The sequence below is a fragment of the Coregonus lavaretus genome, assembly GCF_964263955.1.
Source record: "Coregonus lavaretus genome assembly, chromosome: 21".
In the NCBI taxonomy this organism is placed as follows: Eukaryota; Metazoa; Chordata; class Actinopteri; order Salmoniformes; family Salmonidae; genus Coregonus; species Coregonus lavaretus.
In genome coordinates, this window is record NC_140008.1 from 8,310,981 (window position 1) to 8,319,915 (window position 8,935).

At 45.1% G+C, this 8,935-nt stretch overlaps 1 pseudogene across 1 annotated transcript in view; it reads left to right on the plus strand.

Moving 5' to 3' along the window:
* The window catches only part of LOC311148739 (solute carrier family 15 member 5-like), a 90,976-nt pseudogene extending 82,430 nt beyond the window's left edge, over window positions 1-8,546 (plus strand). Inside the window, exons 3-4 of the transcript in view lie at window positions 7,973-8,160; window positions 8,350-8,546. The product of the transcript in view is annotated as a solute carrier family 15 member 5-like (transcript). The remainder of the gene's footprint in view (window positions 1-7,972; window positions 8,161-8,349) is intronic.
* The last annotated feature ends 389 nt before the right edge of the window (window positions 8,547-8,935 follow it).

Consider the following 8,935-nt stretch of genomic DNA (forward strand, 5'->3'; position numbering starts at 1 on the left):
GCTGTCAAAGGACAAAATTGTAGACCTGCACCAGGCTGGAAAGACTGAATCTGCAATAGGTAAGCAGCTTGGTTTGAAGAAATCAACTGTGGGAGCAATTATTAGGAAATGGAAGACATACAAGACCACTGATAATCTCCCTCGATCTGGGGCTCCACGCAAGATCTCACCCCGTGGGGTCAAAATGATCACAAGAACGGTGAGCAAAAATCCCAGAACCACACGGGGGGACCTAGTGAATGACCTGCAGAGAGCTGGGACCAAAGTAACAAAGCCTACCATCAGTAACACACTACGCCGCCAGGGACTCAAATCCTGCAGTGCCAGACGTGTCCCCCTGCTTAAGCCAGTACATGTCCAGGCCCATCTGAAGTTTGCTAGAGTGCATTTGGATGATCCAGAAGAGGATTGGGAGAATGTCATATGGTCAGACGAAACCAAAATAGAACTTTTTGGTAAAAACTCAACTCGTCGTGTTTGGAGGACAAAGAATGCTGAGTTGCATCCAAAGAACACCATACCTACTGTGAAGCATGGGGGTGGAAACATCATGCTTTGGGGCTGTCTTTCTGCAAAGGGACCAGGACGACTGATCCGTGTAAAGGAAAGAATGAATTGGGCCATGTATCGTGAGATTTTGAGTGAAAACCTCCTTCCATCAGCAAGGGCATTGAAGATGAAACGTGGCTGGGTCTTTCAGCATGACAATGATCCCAAACACACCGCCCGGGCAACGAAGGAGTGGCTTCGTAAGAAGCATTTCAAGGTCCTGGAGTGGCCCAGCCAGTCTCCAGATCTCAACCCCATAGAAAATCTTTGGAGGGAGTTGAAAGTCTGTGTTGCCCAGCGACAGCCCCAAAACATCACTGCTCTAGAGGAGATCTGCATGGAGGAATGGGCCAAAATACCAGCAACAGTTTGTGAAAACCTTGTGAAGACTTACAGAAAACATTTGACCTGTGTCATTGCCAACAAAGGGTATATAACAAAGTATTGAGAAACTTTTGTTATTGACCAAATACTTATTTTCCACCATAATTTGCAAATAAATTCATTAAAAATCCTACAATGTGATTTTCTGGATTTTCTTTTCTCATTTTGTCTGTCATAGTTGACGTGTACCTATGATGAAAATTACAGGCCTCTCTCATCTTTTTAAGTGGGAGAACTTGCACAATTGGTGGCTGACTAAATACTTTTTTTCCCCACTGTATTTGCATTCACATTATTAGAAGGCATTATTTTCATTCCAGTCTACCCAAACAATTCCAATTTGAAATTCTCACTTCCCTATTAACTAACTTTCCTTTGTTATCAATTAAGATCATGGCCACAGCTCTATCCCAATTGCCAGTCCCCTATTATTAGAAGTCAGTAGATTTAGGTAACTGTCCTTTCTGATAAGGCTACAGGTAACAAAACAAACACTTGCTGTAGTTGACAAGCATACATTCAATTAATATCCATATTTAATTCAGTGTCTTAAATTACAACCCCATTCACAGTAGTTTAAGCTAGCAAACCATTAGGCAACGCAAAAAAATGACTACCTCGAAATCGTCCCGCTATTCATGTTGAATAAGTGAGTCTTTCAATTTGAACCAAGCAACCTGCTAAATTGTCCAGTCTACATCACAAAATGAACACTGGCTGCTCTATCAATCTAAGCAACCCATGGCCATAGTTCAATTATAATCAGAAACCCAGATTTTAGTCTGTAATGCAGAATTTATGCCTATTGAAATGACAAGTAAATCCCGCAAATATCCCAATTACAATGGTTTGTAGTCTTAACATCTGGCACATAACACAATTCCCAGAAAATAGCCTTACAGGTCGTCCAAGTGTTTCTTTGCAAAGATCTCACATGCTCAAAGGAATAAATTAGCAGTCAACGAGTCAAATCTACATTCATTGATTTGGAAACAGATCTAACAAATGTAATCAAATGGATTATGTTTTCCCTTGCAACATAATGAAATTCCTTTACTATCAATCAGCTTATCATAATCTACTCCCAGTGGAACAACAACTTTAGCTACCCGGACCCTGCCCCTCAGTCATATGATCCTAACAAAATCTTATAGACTGGTCACTACTCCCTAAACTAACATCCCGCTCTCAATACCATCCCGCGATATTCTATGATGGGCAGTGTTGTATGGAACCCCAAGATAACATTATATCAAAGCTTAATGTCCAAATTTATATCAAATTATCATACACTTCTATATCTTATTATTCACATTGGTCCTCTGGTCCTATTCACGTGGTCCTCTGTAGCTCAGCTGGTAGAGCACAGCGCTTGTAACGCCAAGGTAGTGGGTTCGATCCCCGGGACCACCCATACACAAAAAAAAAAAAAAAAAAATGTATGCACGCATGACTGTAAGTCGCTTTGGATAAAAGCGTCTGCTAAATGGCATATTATATTATATTATTATTCAAACTTCAGATTGCAACTTATTTTTCACATTGATATCATTCTTATATCACATTCACACAATGTTGTTCTCAAACACGCTTAATCACTATTTGTATATCCTGCAGGAATATTTTATTCTATAACAGGGCCCAAATTTGGAATGTTAACCCTATCACATTTATCATTTTACTATAATCAGTTTTACCATAATCCTACATCACCTCTAAATTTTCCAAATATAATGGCCGAAATACAATGTGTAGATGTCATACAACCACACCGGTACACGTGACCTGTTCCTCCAACAGGATTTATCATATCCCTCCTGGTAACGTGAATCTTCCACACTCATATCCATTTGTTCTTCTCTTCCTAATGCGAGATTGAGCACGCCCTCTCCCCACCAGAGTGTCACGCCCTGACGTATGGAACTCTTGTATGTTGAGTCAGGGTGTGGAAATCCATGTGATGTATCTCTATGTTTAGGATCTAGGTTGTGTTTCTATGTTTGGCCGGGTGTGATTCCCAATCAGAGACAGCTGTCGCTCGTTGTCTCTGATTGGGGATAATACTTAAGTAGCCTGTTTGCCTACCTAAGTTGTGGGATCTTGTTCCTGTTAGGCTGGTTGTTGTATAGCCCATAGGACTTTCACGTCACGTTGTTTTTTGTATGTTTATTCTATAAAATAAACATGTTCGCATACCACGCTGCACTTGGTCTGACCCGTCTCTCAACGATCGTGACAGAAGATCCCACCAAACGAGGACCAAGCAGCGTGCCCAGGAGCAGCAGACACCCTGGACACAGGTGGGGAAGAGTTTTTGGACATGGGAGGAGATTTTGGCAGGTAAAGGACCCTGGGCGAAGGAGGAGGCCCAGGCAGGAGAGGAACACAGAAGGCACCGGCCGAGGAGGAAGCCCGAGAGACAGCCCCAAGAAAATGTTGGGGGGGGGGGGCGAAAAGGGTGTTCGGGGATCGATAGAGAACAGCCCCGACCACTGCACTCGTGGGGGCTCAAGGAGGAGTCCTCACTGGAGGAGGACTGGGCGCGGAGAGTAAAAGACTGGTACAGTCGGAGATCTCTAACGACAGTTCCCAGTCCAGTACACCTCGTGCCTGTGTCTCGCACCAAGCTAGTGGTGCGTGTCACCAGCCCGGTACGCCCTGTACCTGCTCCCCGCACCAGGCCAGTGGTGCGTGTTCCCAGGCCAGTGTTGCGTGTTCCCAGTCCGGCACAGCCCGTGCCCGTTCCACCGGTGCCTGGTCCAGCACCTGTCAGCTGCTTCACTCCGGAGCCAGAGCAGTCCGCTCCACCGTTGTCCAGTCCAGCTCCGGTCACCGGATCCATTCCGGAGCCAGAGAAGTCCGCTCCACCGGTTTCCAGTCCAGCTCCGGTCAGCGGTTCCACTCTGGAGCCAGAGCAGTCCGCTCCACCGGGGTCCAGTTCAGCTCCGGTCAGTGGCTCCACTTCAGACCCAGAGGTCAGCCCCTCTCCAGGGTCGGGGCCTCCCACACCAGGGTCCAGACAGGGCTTGGTGCATCGCGGGAGGATTGCCGATCCAGGCCCAGACGTCAGCCCCTCTCCAGGTTCGGGGTCTTCCACACCAGGGTCCAGACAGGGCTTGGTGCATTGTGGGAGGAAGGAGAGGGGACGCATCACGCCGAGGTCCAGACCAGGGGCGCAACGGGGAGGCAGAGAGGGAGAGGTTGTCACGACCGGAGCCGGATCCACCTCCGAGGCTGAAAGCCCACCCGGACCCTCCCCGGTTAGGTCAGGTTTGTGCGGTCGGAGTCCACACCTTTGGGGGGGGGGGGGGTACTGTCACGCCATGACGTATGGAACTCTTGTATGTTGAGTCAGGGTGTGGAAATCTATATGATGTATCTCTATGTTTAGGATCTAGGTTGTGTTTCTATGTTTGGCCGGATGTGATTCCCAATCAGAGACAGCTGTCGCTCATTGTCTCTGATTGGGGATAATACTTAAGTAGCCTGTTTGCCTACCTTAGTTGTGGGATCTTGTTCCTGTTAGGCTGGTTGTTGTATAGCCCATAGGACTTTCACGTCACGTTGTTGTGTTGTTTTTTGTATGTTTATGCTGTAAAATAAACATGTTCGCATACCACGCTGCACCTTGGTCTGACCCGTCTCTCAACGATCGTGACACGGAGACAGAAACTTCAAGTGACCTCAAATATAGTCCCTCTTCTGATTTACACAGAAAAGGCAATTATTTGCGGGATTTCTTGTTTTTTTTTCTGATCACCCACACAGACGAGCAGGTGCCCGCGTCGAAATGAATCAGACAGCATGACCAGCAGGATGAACAAATGAATCAGACAAATTGAACAAATACACCAGATGACCAACAGAGTGACCCCGATGAATTGAATGGACGAATTGAGTCAGACCAGTTGACCAAGATGAAAGAGTCGATTTCGCAAACTCAACCAGTTTTGTACAAAACGAGTCAGACAAAACAATAGAATCAAACAGATTGATCACACTGATCAAATGAGCAACCTGAACGAGACAGATGAAACATCCAACTTAAATCACAACTGAATGAACCACAGCCGCTCAAACAAACCATTCACCCGCACGAGATGAGCAGACCTACTCTATCTAACGCTTTCTCTTATTGATTGCAGCCCTGGTGGCTATTTCACAACTGTTTATCTACTCCGGATGACCAGCGCTACTTCCAATTATTATATCACCTACTCAGGATGACCTACTTCTTTACCTGATTGGCCCTGTCTAATTATTGCATCACCACCATAGGATGAGCAGAACTACTACTCCAGCTAGCGCTTTCCCTATGTAGCGTAGCCTCCCCTCTATATATTCTGCCTGTTCAGACCTTCAGTATGGTAATTAGAGCGGTAGCCACAGAAGTAGTTCTCCTGCCCGTTCAGTCCCCTAACACTGTATTAAAGCGGTAGCCACATAAATCCTATATGTTCTGCCTGTTCAGACCTTCAGTATGGTAATTAGAGTGGTTGCCACAGAAATAGTTATCCTGCCCGTTCAGTCCCCTAACACCGTATTAAAGCGGTAGCCACAGAACAACGCCTACCCGTACAGTCCTCCACTGATATTGATTTCTCAACACAATATTTTGATAGTGGTGAATTCTGACTCCTCCTCCTCCTGTGTATTCAGATTTGAAGACAATAGTGGCCGGACCAAGCTTTCTCATGCAAAAAATAACAGCCATCTCTTGTCAGTCAGGAGAAGCCTTGAGGTTAGGGAGTGCACACACTCCTGCAGCATGTCCCAGTTCACCAGTTTCAGAGATAGGCCCCCTCTGCGCACACAGTCTCCAGCCACAAATACATATGCACATAAAACATCCCATCTAACCCATAACACATTGTAAAATATATCAATTAATACTTAAATATGGTTTAAACATGTCAGGTCCCTAACCCATTCTCAACCATATACATTTAAGACATTCCTAACAGCCATCCTCCCTGGACCTTGAGCCACTATGGTTTCTTCTTGTGACTGTATGTGGCTATGTCTATCGGGTCAGGCTATGTGTCAGGTCATAGTGCACAAACAAGTGATAACGTTAGTTCCATTGCTACTCCTATCTCCACACAGCTGCACCCTTGGATGATAGTAAAAGACAGTACGAACTGAAAAACTGTGGCACTCTGAGGTTCTTTGTTTTAACCGTGTGACGGGTTACTCAGAAGCAACGAGAAACAATACAGGTCTATACAGGTCTATCTGTTCCTGAAGTTTATCTCCATCCCATGTCCTTGACTACACACCCAGACCAGCTGCAGGGAGCTAGAGGGAACCATCCTTTCTCAGAAACACAGCATTTGCACTAAAGAAATGTCTCTACCATGTTTAAGCATATTATAATATATGTAATAGAAAAATACCTATAGAGCCATTTCATCGTGGCTCTGTTTTAACCCTTTAATTGGTTCTTAACCCATAGGCATATATGGCATATAGGTGTTTCATTCTACAACATGCATAATTCATATAGTTGGTTTGTTATGTTGTCTGCCCTTAAGTGAGACAGAGTAGTTAACCAAAAATGTCCAACAAGACTTACCATCAGTACATTCAACTAAGGTAGATGAACAATCTCATATCACAGTATATCCAGAGACTTACAATCAGTGCATTCAACTAAGGTAGATATACAATCTCATATCACAGTATATCCAGAGACTTACCATCAGTACATTCAACTAAGGTAGATAAACAATCTCATATCACAGTATATCCAGAGTGTCACATCCTGACTCAGGGGACTCTTATATGTTGAGTCAGGGTGTAAATATTCTATGTTGTGTTTTCTATGTTTCAGTCTAGGTGTTGTATATTTATGTTTGGCCGGGTGTGATTCCCAATCAGAGGCAGCTGTCGCTCGTTGTCTCTGATTGGGGATCATACTTAGGCAGCCTATTGGCACTCGTTAGTTGTGGGATCTTGTTCCGTGTTAGAGGCTTGTTTTGTGTGTAGCCTTAGGACTTCATGTTTCGTTGTTTTGTCGTGTGTTTATCATTTTAATAAACATGTACGCATTTCACGCTGCGCCTTGGTTTGACCCGTCCTTAAACGAACGTGACACAGAGACTTACCATCAGTACATTCAACTAAGATAGATATACAATCTCATATCACAGTATATCCAGAGACTTACCATCAGTACATTCAACTAAGGTAGATATACAATATCATATCACAGTATATCCAGAGACTTACCATCAGTACATTCAACTAAGGTAGATAAACAATCTCATATCTCAGTCATAGTAAGTAAAAAGCTGTTTTCTTCCGTCACAAAGAATGTTGTTGTAGTGAAGGTGTGTACTAGCAAATGTATTTACCTGTATGTATTTGTATTTTATCTACATACAACTACAAAAGTATTTTGTATTTTAGTTTGATACATTAGTCTTTAGAGTATTTTATATTTTTAACAAGATCCATTTTTGATGAACAGTATATTTTACCCATCTCTGTGTTGATATATAGTGTCTCAGTGAATAGCTGATTTGGTTATGGCTACCTGGATTAGTGTGGAGATCACAGGGCCTGCATTTAATTCCAAAAAGTTTCACCTCAACCCTGGTTGTTATGTTGTCCTCTCAGGTTTTACTGGCTGGTGAAACTGAAGTGGACGGTAGTGTTTCTGGGTATCACCTACATCCAGCAGTCAGTAGCCAACAACCTGGCTACTGACTGTATGGTCCAAAACAACCTCATCTTCAGGTCCAAGAAAGGTAACACAACCTCAACCTCATCTTCAGGTCCGCGCCAAGGAGAACAACGGGGGGCGCTACAGTGAGACGCATGTGGAGAACGTCAAGGTCCTGGCCAGGCTCTTTCCCCTGTACGTCTTGCAGATACTGTACCGAGCCTGCATCACTCAGGCAGGTCAATGTAATGGAGAACATCAGGGCTCTACACTGACATGCTTCAAAGGAGATAAAACAGGCAAATCTATAATGTTTGTTTATGTTCCATAAAGTTGTCCTAGAATCTGTTGTTACCCTGACCTCTCCCACAGATTCCATCAGGTTACTACATTCAGACCATGAACTCTAACCTGCACCTGAACAGCTTCCTCCTGTCCATCGGTGCCATGAACGTCATCAGCATCCTACCTCTGCTGCTGCTGGCCCCTCTCATGGAGTGTGTCACCTCCTGCTACCTGTCCATGGAGAAAAACACCCTTCTCCCCCGCCAGAGTCATCAGTAAGCACACACACACACAGACACATACACACACAGACACACACACGGCACAGATACACACACGGCACAGACAGACACACAGACACACACATGCACAAATACCATCCACATCAATGAGCCAGTCAATGTTAATGTCTCTCTCTCTTCCTCTCTCTCTGTTTCTCTCCCCTCCCTCCTCTCCTCTCTCAGTGCTGGGTCATGCGTGTGCGGCCCAGTCTGTCCTGGTAGCGGGCCTGTCTGAGGTCCACAGGAAGGGCTATCCTCTGACGGAGCAGGCCCTGTCAGGGAAGGTGCTCCAGATGTCCTCCATGGCCTGCTTCCAGCTGGCTCCCCAGTACATCCTACTGGGGCTGGCTGAGGCCCTCGTCACCCCCGCCTGGGAGTGACAGAGAGCCAGCACGTATTTCTGACACACCTATTGCTGCTACACTGTTCGTACACAGAGACAAACTGGGTTGGAGATTTACAATGTCAATGGACACCATATGTAGTTGGAATGAAGTTAGAATGTGGAGTGTTGGAACCAACTGCCAACATGGAGGATAGTATTCTGAACTCTGGAAGCTAGGGTTAGGATGCCCCCTACTGGTGTATTAGAGACAGACAAGAGACGTTTGAACCAAATGAATGCTTTTTTCTCTTCCCAGTCTTCCTCTCTTCTCTGTTCCAGGCTCTGTGATCTCCTTCCACCTGACACCCAGTCATATCAGAGGCATCTCCCTGCACTTCCTCCCCCTGTGGATATACTGGTACATAGATGACTGGAAATAGCTGA